The 14,936-nt window shown below is 46.7% G+C and overlaps 1 long non-coding RNA gene across 1 annotated transcript in view; it reads left to right on the top strand.

The window, feature by feature from the left end:
- The first annotated feature begins 323 nt into the window (after window positions 1–323).
- LOC128413220 (uncharacterized) overlaps window positions 324–14,936 on the top strand; it is a 32,923-nt gene continuing 18,310 nt past the window's right edge. The window contains exon 1 of the long non-coding RNA XR_008330279.1: window positions 324–450. This is a non-coding gene — a long non-coding RNA (uncharacterized LOC128413220). The remainder of the gene's footprint in view (window positions 451–14,936) is intronic.

Here is a 14,936-nt window from a genome sequence, read left to right as displayed (position 1 = left end):
ATAAAATTATATGGTTTGACCAGATATTCTGTAATCCTGGGAGATATCACATCTGGACGATGTTTTGAGTGCAATCGAATACCTCAGAGACGTCACTGTCAAAATGAAACATCACTCTATCACCAGAGCTTGTTAGTAGGGAACACCTGGTCTACGTGCAGCAAGGTTATTAAATTTCTCTTTCACAAAGAGAGCTTTCAAGAACCATTGGGGTACTATTTTTTATGACCAAGATTAAAATTTTAAACCAGACACATAAGAGCCTCCATTGTTTGTTTGTGGATTACCTGATCAGGAGAATAATTTATGCAAAACTTTTCTTGTTTTTCTTTTTCTTTTTGGCAGAGGAAGCACCTGACTCAGTTCTGCTGCTGAAGTCCAGCAGCTCTGGCCCTGGAGAAGAAATATCCCAATAGCCTTCTGTAAGATGCTGCTTGACAGAAGAGTGAGGTAACAACTGAAATAACTTTAAAGGAATGATTTATGCAAACTTCCTTTATAACTACCTATTGCAGTATTTTCAATTAATCTGAAAAATGCACTGTCTTTCTATACCAGCAACTGGGAGGATCCCTGATGTGATGAACACACAGTATACCCTTGTTCACAAGAGTTGTCTATTCATCTTGATGGAGAGGGCGGCCCTGCATATGCGTCACTTTGGCACAGCGGTGGCCCATCCTGTTTTGCTGCTTGAGGCAAATTGGGAAGGTGCCATTCCTCAGCTCCCACCTGCTGAAGCCTCACTTATGAGGGTTGTGCGGTTGCAGCTTCTGGGTTCCGATGAGATCTTGCTGTCTGTGAGATATCACTGGAACCAGGCCACTGCCACTGGAGCCACTTCTCCAGGTATGGGTAGGGGAGAGGTGGGAGCGGTGCACAGGAGAAATGAGGTTTTGGCAGGGTGCGGCTTCTGGTGAGATCCTCCAAGAGCTTCATGAGATCTTGTGGAGCTCTTGTCAGATCTCACTGGAATCTGATAGCCGCCACCACTTTTCGCTTCTGCAGTGGCTGCCATCCCTAGAATTTTGTTGTTTGGTGGCTGCAGGCCACCTGAAGGACAGGTTGGCTCTGCTTGGGCATAATAGAAGTCAGTGAGATAGTCAACTCCATAGAAGCTCCCTATACACATTGGGAGTATATTACATGGAGCCAGGGCCATCTTTACCCGGGAGTGCAAGGGGTGAGGGGCACCCGGGCGCCCAATACTGGGAGGTGCCAGGCGCCCACCGCTGAAGCTGCCTAAGCTCTTAACTATCTACCTGTTGTGAAATAATAAATAATTTTGATCAAACTAGAAAAACAAAATACATATATACCTAGATATTACTGAAATGTATACCTACTGCTTCACTAATGGACTTCTGACTTTGTGTGCTCGTTTACCAAAAATGCGCCGCGCCAGCTCTTGTCATTCACAACAGTGGTGCTTGTCAGACTCCACGACAGCGTTCACAACTAAATTTGGGGGTGCTGGGTGGCTCTTTGCACCCCGGTAGTGCATATGCTAAAGACTTGCCTGCATGGAGCTTTCCAGAGCAAGAGTTTTTTTCTGCCAACTTTTCAAAGTTCTGAAGCACCCATAACTGGGTTTGGGTTTTCAAAAGAGCTTTCTACGCAGCCTTCCAGGAGTTCACTGGAAAATGTAGAAAGCCTCCCTGAGCTTTTAACAGGCTATCAAGCTGGCGTCTAGAAAAAGACAAGGATCCTGAAGCTTAAATGTAACCACCGTTAAAATGATTAAGGACATTTAATATCCTAAATGCTTTTGAAAGCTGAGTGTCAGTGTACATCTGGAAGTATGAGCAAGAGCTGTGGCTTTTTGAAAGAGCTCTCCTTTGAATTTTTTTTTTTTACCATTAAACTAAATTACATCTTAAGATAAACACTAAGAGCAGAAGATGATTCAGTGTTTATATGTGTTCCCTCCCATTACTTTTCATATAAAATATTTGTTTTTTAATTTCACCAACACTGCAGAGAGAGAGACGGGCTCTAAGTCACTGATATAAGCCTTCAAATATGTGAGGCTGTTTTTAGCAAAGTAAAATAAAAGTCTTTCCTTTTGTTTAGTGCATGTGGAGAGAAGACCTCATAATTCTGCATGACAGAACAAGCTTGAGTTAAAAAACAACAACCCATTTGCTAAGAGACAGATAATATCCAACGTACACATCACAATGTGCATTTTTGCCGTTCCAACAGATGCAGCCAATCATGTGCTATTGCACAACATGATGACATCACTTGCATAGAGGCTGCTACATGTTATTCAATGAGGAGAGAGCACCGCAGCATCTCTGTGGTTCTTGCAACATGTTTAGAGCATTCTTGGAATAGGAGAATATAAAATAAGCCTCTAGACATGCCATCACTACGAACCTTTCCCTTTGAAATCCCTCACTTCTTTAGTAGTGTCTCTTACAGACAAGAGAAAAGAAAGTTGGGCCATGGATGAAAATCCCTATGAAACTTCCTATGATGTTTCTTCTCTTTTTTTAAAAAAATGGCTGCTCCGAAACCAAAATAAGACAAATGATTTTATTTTTTTCTGATACTTTAACAGCATCAGATGTAATCCTGTGAGTGCAGAATCTTCTCAATGAAATAGTACAGTATTAAACGGGATAGTCAATTATACTCTCCTGTTTTGCACCAGTTTTGTTTAAACTCATATGCCTTCTCTCAACTGCGTGGGAACGGTAGCTGGGATCCCACATAGCTGGGATTATGTGTGAGTAATCCAACCACATGGGTGGGGACCAAGTGTGTGGGCTCTCCCCACAAAGTAAGTGCTGGCCAGGAGTCAGCTTCGCCTGTTGAACAGCAGCCTGAAGGGGGAGAAGGCAGAGTGACTCCACCTGCGGCTGATCAGCCTTCAAGGACACAGAGGAGAAGGAGCTGATGAGAACCAGCTGGCTTCAGCCTTCTTAAGCAGAGCTTCCAGCAGCAGTCAGATGCTGGTAACAATGTTTGTACAGTAGTTCCTGGCCTACCTTGCTGCTTCCTGCTCATCTTGACCCCTAAACCCATGATCATTGGATTCCCTGACCCCTGGACCAATGGACCACATGGAATGCTGTTTGCCCAACTCTAGGACTCAACCTGATTTCAGATGTTGACTCTGCCTCCAGGCAAGTACATTTCAGAGACTCTTCTGGTTGGCTGGCCACTCCCACTCCACCAATTGTGCATGCTGTTGCTCAGTAACAAAACTATGACATGGAATGACAATTCAGTGGGGGCAGGGAGAACCATACTATTGGCATTGCCAGTGTAGTTCAGCCACGTGGGAGCTAATCACTGATAAGCAGCTAATGATGGCCTCAGAAAATAAAAACGGGGCACCATTTCAAGTCAACCTCATCCACTAATTTCTAGCATTTAAGATTTACCAGCCTAATTTCTTACGACTTTTTTAATGGCACGAGTGTTCTTTTTATTGAAGGGTTCACTATGACATAATTCAATAGTTCAGTATGACATAATTCTAACCTCCCTCTCTACAGGCAGGGCTTTGTGGATTGGCAGAACCACTACCAGATCTCTAGTAGAGCTGTTCATGTCAGGCACAGTGGAAGGTTGTGGGGAGAGGATGATTTGGCTCAATCTGGATCAGTTGTGGTACCAGTTCCAGGCTGGCACAGCAATGAGCCCTAGATTGGGCCAGAGGCCTGGCTTAAGTGCAGGTTTGCATGCTCATAATGAGAGATCATTTAGAATAATGAGAATTTGATTCTCCTAGAACAACATTATATGAAACTGATGAGGCCTGAGTCACACAATTGGAGCCGTTTGGTGAGAGTGTGAGAGCATCTACTTTGATTAAATCCCTGGCACCTTCAGGCAGGACTGGGCAAGGCCTCTGCCATTCATCACAGATACTATTGAACCAGATGGACTTGGTAGAAGGAAGCTCCTACCATCACAAAGTCAGCAACAGTTCATTTTCGAAAAATTATTACCGGTACTAGATTCGGTCATATTGAAGCAATTCCTCAGTGCAGCAGAAGGAATAGAGAGTTGAACTAGAGTAAGTCATATTTTTTATGATTAAACATTCCAAAAAATTAATGGATTTCACCTCTCCGCCCCCACCCAATGGCTGTGTTCTCAGACTTTTAAATGAAGTTTTGAGTTGACAGAATGAGGTGCTGGTGGGCTCTAAACCTCATAGGTTCTCAGAACAAAGGGAAACAAACGCTCTTTGGGTCATGGCCTGAATCCTGCAACCTTTAGAGACTTGACTGACTGAGGAAAGAAAACAAGGCAACCTCATAAGAGAACTATAAATACCATAGGAGTTCGCCATGACCGACATGATGATAAGGAATGCCAGTTTGAAGAATGATTAACCATGTATTGTAGGTGTGCTGCTGCCAGGAAATATGTCTGAGCTTCATAAATCCTGTTATTATACTTGGCTCGGCTAAATTATATGCACTTCATTGGAAAAGCAATAATAGGTGACTAGCTGCTTGCTCTCCCTCCGGCATGGGCTTGCTGAGCTGCCTCACGGACATTGCACAGAGTGCATCTGTGACGCAAGTGTCCAGGAATGTGTTGCAAAGCTGTTATTAAACATTTTCCTTATTTTTCAAGTTGAGAATTCATGACTCAGAGATAATTCCTTAACACAATTGATTTAGAGAGGTGTGGAGAAATCCTGCATAATCCATCTTTCCCGGGAGCTGACACATGCACGATTCATTTGCTTGGCATGTGAGTGAAGCCACAGGCATCTCAGGTCAGTTCTAACATCCCTTAATCCCAGTGAAAGAGCAGTACATTCAGAAGCATGGGAGTTCACTGTGATGGCCCCTTGGAGGCATGCTCCAAAGGAGAATCCAAAAATGCAACTGGGTTGATCCTAACAGTAGCAATCAGTAGTGGCGCAGGAGCGGCAGATTGGTTCTGCTGCTGCCAACCTGTCCCCTTCCCCTCTCAGTTACTGGTAGTGACCTCTGCACTTGGGAAGCCAAGTAAGGAATGCTTCACCTTGTCAATTTCTACTGAATCCTAGATATCCCCACCTACCAGAGATTTCTATCTACATGTACACACAGCTAATACCCAATTGATTAGGAATCAGCTGGCAGTTATAGTGTAGTAACCTGTGCATGCTCAGCCTTGGCTAGGAAGACCTGGGTTCACATCCCTGATCATTCATGAAGTTCACCGGCCGGCCTTGGGCCATTTGCTCTCCGAGTCTAGCCTACCTCACAAGGTTGTTAGGAGGATATTGTGAGGTTAGCCATATTTATGTGTGTCACCCTGAACTCAGCGGGGGCCATGTAGGATACAAATGTAGACAACATCAAATTAACACAGTAGAAGAAGAAGAGTTTGGATTTGATATCCTGCTTTATCACTACCTGAAGGAGTCTCAAAGTGGCTAACATTCTCCTTTCCCTTCCTCCCCCACAACAAACACTCTGTGAGGTGAGTGGGGCTGAGAGACTTCAGAGAAGTGTGACTGGCCCAAGGTCACCCAGCAGCTGCATGTGGAGGAGCAGAGACGTGAACCCGGTTCCCCAGATTACGAATCTCCCGCACTTAACCACTACACTGGCTCTTCACATGCTGGTGACGCTCATTTTGAACTGTAAAAAACAGATTTGTAGGGCAATGGTGTTACTTCCCAACACATATTTAATGTAAAGAACAGACACCGTTGTGTCTTTTAAAATAGTGGAGGAAAGACGAGGCAAATGGAGGAATACATCCTGTTTATTACAACTCCCCAACAGCACAACCTCAGCAAAGCTTTTTTTTTATTTGTAAAGATATCAAACCCATTTTTGTCCCACATGGTAGGTTAGAGTTTATTTATTTATTTTTCTTATCAGAAAATTCTTGTCAATCATTTTGTTGAAAATAAATGAACCTGGACTAAATTTTATTTAGTCTGTCTCCAGCTCTCAGGTGGTTTTGGTTTACACTATGCTTTAGCTGCATATATCTTGTTTCATCATACTGACATACTTTAAAGATAAATCTACCTTCTAGATTTTCTAAGTCATTCCTTAGAAAACCTGAAGAGCTTCACTCACATCTATCAGTTTCACAGTCTGATGTAGGCTTTCTTACACCACACAATTCACAATCCATATTCCACTGTGTTCTTTAAAATGTTTTCTTATCCTCCTTTAAGTAAGGTAAAGGACCCCTGGATGGTTAAGTCCAGTCAAAGGCGACTATGGGGTTGTGGAGCTCATCTCGCTTCAGGCTGAGGGAGCTGGTGTTCGTTCAAAAACAGCTTTCTGGGTCATGTAGCCAGCATGACTAAACTGCTTCTGGTGCAACGGGATGAGTGCCAGAGCGCATGGAAACACCGTTTACCTTCCTGCCACAGCGGTACCTATTTATCTACTTGCACTGGTGTGCTTTCGAACTGCTAGGTTGGCAGAAGCTGGGACAGAGTGGAGTAGGTGGCACTGTGGTCTAAACCACTGAGCCTCTTCGGCTTGCTGACCAGAAGGTTGGCAGTTCAAAAATGTGTGATGGGGTGAGCTCCCCTTTAAGTATATATTATATTCCAGCATAGCAGCTTGCAACATCCTCAATGCTGAACTGGATGAGAGCTGAACTAGTTGCCTTTGTAAAGGGATGAACGTGAACCAGAATTTGTTCCTTTTAAAACACATTGAACTTGAAGGAGAACTGGTCACTTTTTAAAAATGAACTTTCTAAGCTCTGGAAATCAGTCATGTGGAAGCAAATCATGAGGTCATGCATACTCTTACTGCATGGGCGTAGCCAAGATTTTTGTTAGGAGGGACAGAACTGAAGTGATTGATCTGTTAAGTATTTCTATTATTTTACTTGATGGGGGTGGGGAGCTGCTCCCCTGTTTCACCCCTTGGCTACACCCATGTCTTACTGTCTCTTCAGTTGTTTATTGCGCCAACTCTTCCACTGCTGTTCCTGTGTTGGAGGAGGGATGCCTGAAATGGTAGAGACACCTACCAGATGCTCCCAGGCCTCCTTCATGGGCAGGAATCCAGAACGTGCAGAATTCTGGCTCACAGGAGCAGACTTTGGGGGTTCTGTGGGCTTTTCCTCTGTGTAAAACATGGGTGGGGAGAGCTGGCATGGGACACAAGTGTTTGTGAGACAACAGTGCTATTACGTTGACACCGACTAGCATATAATGATGGGGAAATAATAAACTTCCCAGCCCTGCCCAAAGCTGTGTCTGGCTTTGGTCTAGTAATCGTCTTTGTACAAAACGTGTCAGACACTTACTGTCAGGTTGATATAACAGTGCAGCTATTTGAATTTTCCCCCAGCAGATTTAATCTGTAGGAGACACTTGTATTAATCAATGGTGATTGGTGAATTCAGAAAGGTTGACTAGGTGAACGCCGGCTGCATTCTCAAAAGACACGCTAGGATAGTTATGTGAGCCAAAAAAATGCTATTTCTGACATTTGCCAAGGATGGTGTCAGGAGAGTTCAAGACAACACAGAGGGCAGGGCTTGATTTGACCCCAGGTCTAGCCTCATAATCTATTTCAGAGCCACAATTTGCCTTGCTGGAACATATGGAGTAAGTGACTCTGATCATATAGAGCACATTTTCCTGGCCATAGACTCATGATGCTCTTCTGGTTATGAGGAAGAGTTTCACTTCACAACAACCCTGTGAGGAAGGTTAGGCTGAGAGTTAGTGACTGGTCCAAGGGTTAACCAGTGAACTTCATGGATGAACATAGATTTGAGTCTGGGGATACTACATCTCACTGCTTCTCATATACCATCCAACATTCCTTTAATGAAACTAGAAACATCTTATTTAATAATTATTATTATTATAAGTGGGATGCGGGTGGCACTGTGGGTCAAACCACAGAGCCTAGGACTTGTTGATCAGAAGGTTGGCGGTTTGAATCCCGGTGACAGGGTGAGCTCCCATTGCTCAGTCCCTGCTCCTGCCCACCTAGCAGTTCGAAAGCACGTCAAAGTGCAAGTAGATAAATGGGTACTGCTCCGGCAGGAAGGTAAATGGTGTTTCCGTGCACTGCTCTGGTTCGCCGGAAGCGGCTTAGTCATGCTGGCCACATGACCCGGAAGCTGTACGCTGGCTCCCTCGGCCAATAAAGTGAGATGAGAGCCACAACCCCAGAATCGTCCGCGACTGGACCTAATGGTCAGGGGTCCCTTTACCTTTACTATTATTATAATTATACCCCACCCATCTGGCAAGGTTGCCCCAGCCACTCTGGGTGGCTTCCAACACATATAAAACATGGTAAAACATCAAACAATAAAAAACTTCCCAATATGTTTTCTAAAGGCTGTATATTTACTTATTTCCTTGGCTTGGGGGTAGCATAACTCCACACACACTAACATTTCTGTGATGAAAATAGGGATGTCCTAAGGAAAAGCTGGACATTCCAGGATCAAAACAGAAACGACGACGGCTTCTGTGAATCCAGGACTGTCCCTGGAAAATAGGGACGCTTGGAGGGTCTTCTCTCATAGCAAAGTGTCTGCTGTCCTCCATCTGAATATTGGAAGAAGTCCAGATCTCCGTGAGGTGGTGAGGCTTTCCCACAAAGTGGAACTATTCTATTTGGCAAGATTTGGCAAAGGCAGTTCACACGGAGTGCTTTCGAGCAGGGCCTAGAATGTTCCATTCATTTGCACTCGCCCCACCCTGTTGCTAAGTTCTTGCAGATCTTGCCAAGGGAAGTGAAAAAGGCCTGCTGAGAAGATGACCTCTTCAGCCCAGGGCTTTCTATAAAGCATACAGGGACCTGTCTGCAGACCTTTGGGATACAATTATGAAATCAGGCATTGAGCCAGAACAATGGGGCTGCTTCTCTGCTGTTCTTTAAAGAATGCCATGTGATCTCTAAAGGATACAAGCAGTTGGGACCTCAGGATCCCATTCAATTCCCCTTCCCACCCCCCCCCACAAAAAAGGCAATTTGGTTCGGTGATTATAGAATTCATTAATGCATGAGAACACGCATAAAAGGAGACACCCTGAGCAAGAATCTACAGAATTATTTCCAAATCCCTGTATCAAATGAACTCTGTTACTTAGCTGACAAGTGCAGTCTCGCTTCATTCATTTAAATAAAAATGAACAGTATTTCCCCCCCTTAATAAAAAAAAATCTCTGCTTACCAGGATTAGTTTTTACAATGTTTTAAAATATGCAGTCATTAATGACTGGGGGGAAACTTGGGAGCTGTAGAAACCCTGTGCCTCTTTCTATGACTGGCATCAAACCAAAGCTGTTCCTCCTATAACACTGAGTTACAGAGATAAGAAACATATTTTGTAAAAAAAAGGGGGGGCATGTTAAGCAATTTTGCATACAAAAATGTGTATCTTTGGAGTAATTTGCACTAAAATGCTTTATTTACATGACAGATTTTTTTTTAAAAAAAGTTGTTCTTATCAATGGATTTTCATAGTTAACATGCATCTTTGTCTTCAATTCATAGAGTCCTTTCTACAGGTCAGTTACATTTAGTGTGAGGCATTGATGCCATAGGCATTGGGAGGGGGGATGAGAAAGAAGGGTGTAGCGATTTCTCATTCTTTTGGTTAGTGTATGTGCATGCAGAGTTTTTGTGTCAGCATTGCAGGAATTGGTTCTTTATTTATCTGTTTTGCTTTGTTTGTTGTGCCAGAGGTTGGAGAGCCCAGAGCATGCATTTATGGTTGCATTTAGTTGATTGCAGCGAGATTTGTTTGTGGGTGTGAGGGGTGTGTGTGTTGGGTCAGATTAGCCATATCAATTTGTATGCTGTTGGAGTGTTCATGTTGTTGTCTTGTTGGGCTGTTTACGTGAAGCCATACCAGGGTGAGGGTGTCCTCTTTTGTTTGACCCCGTGTTAGTTTCAGTTTGTTGGTTAGCTTTTCTAAGTAGGGCTGTTTCTCAGAACATTGGCACAGGAGGGCCAGATGCACCTTTCCCTGGACAATCTCCCCAGCTTCCGTTCTTTTCTTTTCATGTCTGGGGGAGAGGAACAGAGCTGCAATTCGGTGGTGGGAAAGCAGCTTGAATGGAGAACCCCCTTCTCACTCTGTTCTACCAGGATGCGTGACTGGAGAGCAAGATTAACCTCTTGTCAGATGAGACCACATAAACCTGTAAAGAGGAGAGTGGTTCAGAGACCCATGCGTGTCATTCCCTCATAGCTAACCAGTGAGCATTCCCAAATCTTTGGCATGTAGGGGAACTGCTTACAGGCCACACAGCAAGCTTGCTTAGCCATCCATCAGCTCCAGTGATTTTTCTAAAAAGCAAAACTAACAATTGCTAAGCAGATGCTATTTGGAGAAGAATGCTGGTGTTCATATTGCAGAGTGGGGCTTATGTTTACGTGGATTTTTTGTTTTTTTGGAATGTCAAGATGAACAGTCTGGGCCCCTTCCCGACTTACACCAATGTAAATCAAGAATAATTGCTTTGAAGCAAGGGCCGCTGGAATCCGGGCTTGAGCGAGACGGAACTCAAGCCCTGGGGGGAACAGTCATTCCTACCCCACTGGTTTTGTGCAGTTTAGGATTTCAAACACATCCCCAAGCATTGATTTTAGGAATGCAGGGTAGGCTCAGGCAAGAAAGCAACAGATGGATTCATCTGTGCAGGCTTGCTTATGACAGGGGGGAAAGGGAGGGAGGGCAGGCAGGACACCCAGCTATTGGGGAGATGCAAGCTTCCACCTGCCATCTAATTGTGAGCTGTCTCTCACAGCATTTCACCCCTTTTTGCCCTCTCATAAAGTGCTCTCTCACAAAGACATTTTTATTAATACCACTGTCATTCACATGACAGGAGCAGAGAGCTGAAAGACATTCCCGCAGCATAATAAAATTATCCCTTCTTGGGGGATTAAAGCGGGGGGGGGGGATGAGTGGCCACATCTCTGCCGCACCTGCCCTCTCCCTGTTTGTCCTTGTGGAAAAAACAGCCAAGGAACTTGGTCAACTTAAACATACCTGCTTAGAAGACACACACTACTTACTGTATCTTCCTCACCAACATGATAATGTCCATATGGGGTATTAGTTAGGGATGGACAGCGTCCAAAGAACAGCACATTCAACCTCCAAAGCGACAAGGGAATAGCATATACAAGAGCAGTAGACAGCCTTGGTTTTTCCTAGCCTAATGACAGGCCAAGGAAATAGTGGTGTTAGCAGCAGTTGCTCAGTCTGCATGGAGGAATATAATCTCTAGCCTTTTCTGTTCCCTTCAAAATTTAATAATTTGGTTCTGGAAGTTAGATCCTGTTTTCCAGTTGCAATAATGGGGGATGGGGGGAACTGTTGGGTTTACTAAAACAGAAGAGACATTCTTTGGGGGAAGAAACTATTGTTCCACTCTCTACAATATTTTGTTAAATAGGAATGTGGGACCTCTGCATTATTTTCAGTGAGGCAGGCTTTTTACAGTTTCAGGAAGAAAAGAAAAAAAGGGAGGGGGGGGCTCGTAAGCTAAGCTCAGGCCTAACACACCTGTCAGAGGCTCAGGAGCAGAAGAGCAGGGGAGAGAGCAGATAGAGAGCGGAGGAGAGGAATCAGAGGGGAGCGTAGGGGAATATGACAGTGGACCGAGAGATTCCATGAGCTTCTCCAGCGAATCAGAAGATTCCCAGGAGAGGGCGCCTATGGTAAGGGCGAGGCGAATCCCAGAGGGGACGATCCATAAACAAGGAACCAGAGGGGAGTCCCAAAGGAGTAGCGGAGGAGTAGGGCCAGTTTCCCCACCAGAGCACAGTGGGGGGGAAGAGTCACGTGAGTCAGGACCATCTTCTCCTCCATCGGGGAGTGGGGAGAAGGAGGGAAGGCCAGGTCCAGCTAGCCTCCCCGAAAGGGGGAGCAGTGACACAAGTGTAACGGTCAGAAGGAAAGTGGGAGGCTGCGCGCGCGCGCCAAGTTCAAATGTGGAGGAGCGCGGGACAGCAGAAAACCCGGATTGGGAGCCAGGTCCTAAAGCCCGAAAGAGGGGGGGGGGAGGAGTCGGGAGAATCAGCGTCAGAAGAATCTCGGAGGGCAGAGACTCCGACTAGCAGAAGGACCCAGAGAAAGAAGGAACAGAGGAAAAGGTGGAGTAAAGCTAGAATCTTAAGCTGGTGTCAGGGGGGCGGAGATTCAGATGGGACTTCTGCGGTCTGACGGATAGATGTAGCGTTGCGCGCTGCACGTCTGGAAATGAGACTGAACTTCAATAAAGACTTTTAAACTTGAGCAAGAAGCAGCGTTGGTCTTGTGTGAGCTGGGACCTTGGGCAGCGCTGACAGTAAGTCCCATCTCGTAAAAACTCTGCAAGCTCACGAAGATAGGCAAAGATGACTACAGAGGAAAAAATCAAGCAATTGCAGGAAGCGGTGTCAACGCTCTACGCAGAATTGGCTGCGTCTAAGAAAAAAGAAGGAGAAACAGCTGCGCTCTGCCAGGATCTGCAAGCCAGGTGGGACAAATGGGGAAAGGAGGGGCAGCTGGGAGCCAAGCCGGAGGGAGTTGCCCTCGGGAAAAGGGGGGCAAGCCTGGTGACCCATTTTGACGGGAACCTGCAGCAGTACCCTAACTTCAGAGCAGAAGTAGTTTTCGCGCTCAATTTGCTTCGGAAAGATTTTAGAGATGAGGAGGAGAAAGTGGGTTTCATAATCACTCATCTGCATGGGGAAGCTAAGTCGTGGCTGCGAACCTTGTTACGCGAAAATGACCCCGCCCTCAAAGATTCAAGCGCCTTTATTGGAGCCATGGACGCTTGCTTTAAATCAATGGTGGATGTGGATGTCGCTAGAAGGGAAATGCATGGATTGCGGCAAGGAAAAGCGACAGTGCGCCAGTATCATTCCCGCTTTTTTGGGTTAGTAAATGTGCTGGGCTGGCAGAAGGACTCAGCTGCCGTCAGGGATCTGTTCTGGGAGGGGCTGAATGGAGCCGTGAAAGATGAGCTGGCGAGGGGAGAGAGACCCCAAAATACAACAGAAGTTGTCCAAAGGGCGCTCGCAATTGGGGTGCGCCTGGAAGAACGCCCGTGGAGCAGGGAGCAGGGGGGAAGAGCAAACACGTCAGTTAGAACGACTCCCTTCCTACCCAGAGAGACAGAGCGCGCTCAGTCCACGCCTGCTCTGATGAGGGGGGAGGAGCCAATGGAAATCGGAGGTGCAAGGGCTCAGACAGCAAGCAGAGCCCAAACACCAGGAGCAGTCAAGGCGAAGGCTCCTAGAGGGAGCAGGAAGTGTTACATCTGCGACAGTGCACTGCACATGGCCAAAGAGTGTCCCCAGAGGCTCCAGAAGCACACTGCAGCCTCAGCAACTGTTAAAGGAGCAATTCAGCAGGAGGAGCAGCCCCAGGGAAACGGAGGAGCCTGGTTGGAGACAGAGGCACTGGGGCTCAACCAGGCGAGTCAGTGAAGCAGTCCCCAGAGATTTTGCAGCCCACGGACCCCCTCCCACCCAAACCAGTGGTGCAACTCACTGCATCGCTCCAGCTGCCCGATGGGCTCACCCTGGAGGTCCCTATTACCATTGACTCTGGTAGCAACGCAGACTTTGTAGGGTTGGACTTCGTCAAGCAGCATCGCATAGCACTCCTGCCAGCCACGACGCCCCTAAATGTTGTCACAGTAGATGGCAGGAAGATACTGGGAGGAGAGGTGGTACAGCAGACACCGCCTCTGGTGATGCAAATTGGGAACCACCGTGAAGTCATCAGTTTCAACGTCACTCACCTGTCGGACACGCCCATAGTGTTGGGCATGAGTTGGCTGGATAGGCACAGCCCGGCATTAGCGTGGTACCAGCGGCAATTGACCTTCTGCTCTTCCTACTGCGCAGCGCATTGCATCCAGACCTGCCAGGAAGAGGAGGGGCAAGAGGATGCACCGCAGCTACACCTAGGCATGGTGCAAGCGGTGCCCAACAAGTACAAGGCCTTTTTGGAAGTCTTCTGCGAGAAGGAAGCAGACAAGCTGCCTCCCCACAGACCCTACGACTGCAAGATTGACCTCCTGCCAGGGGCGACGCTGCCGACTGGGAAACTGTACTCCATGTCTGAAGACGAAATGCAAGAACTCAGGGAGTTCATAGATCGCAATTTGAAGCGGGGATTCATCCGGGAATCCAAAGCAGTGGGGGGCAGTCCCGTGTTTTTCGTGAAGAAGAGAGACACGCCCGAACGGAGGCTCATAGTGGATTATAGAATCATCAATTCCAGGACAAAGCCCACAGCATTCCCCATGCCCAAAATTGACGACCTGCTCGCGACGGTGAGGAAGGGGCGGATCTTCACCAAGTTGGATCTACGAGGGGCCTACAACCTTATACGCATGCGGGAGGGCGACGAGTGGAAGACAGCCATGTTTACGCCTTTAGGAACCTATGAATACAGAGTCATGCCGTTTGGTCTCCAAAATGGCTCCCATTGTTTCCAAGCTTTCATGCACCACGTGCTAGCGGGACTCCTCTACAAGAAGTGCGTCTGCTTCTTAGATGATATCCTGATCTTTTCGGACTCGCAGGAGGCGCACGAGGAGGACGTCAAGGAGGTCCTGCAAAGACTACGGGAGCACAGACTTTACGCCAAACTGGAGAAGTGCCAGTTCGACACGACAGAGGTGGATTTCCTGGGCTACAAGCTGTCCGACAAGGGACTTGCCATGGACAGCGCCAAGGTCCGCTCAGTGTTGGACTGGAAGAGCCCGCGCAACCGGAAGGAGGTCCAGAAGTTCGTCGGTTTCGCCAACTTTTATCGCAAGTTCATCAAGGGGTTCGCGAAGGAGACAGCAGCCATCACGGACACCCTCAGCTCCAAGAAGAAGTTCACCTGGACGGACCAGGCGGAGCAGTCCTTTCGGAGGCTCAAGCGTCTCTTCGCGTCCGAAGAACAGCTGCTACACGTAAACCCCAGCAAACCGATGAGGGTTGAAACGGACGCCTCGGACAGAGCGGTGG

This window comes from Podarcis raffonei, chromosome 4 (assembly GCF_027172205.1).
Source record: "Podarcis raffonei isolate rPodRaf1 chromosome 4, rPodRaf1.pri, whole genome shotgun sequence".
NCBI classification, from domain to species: Eukaryota; Metazoa; Chordata; class Lepidosauria; order Squamata; family Lacertidae; genus Podarcis; species Podarcis raffonei.
Note: the sequence above shows the minus strand (reverse complement) of the source record. Positions and strands in the feature narration are given on the sequence as shown.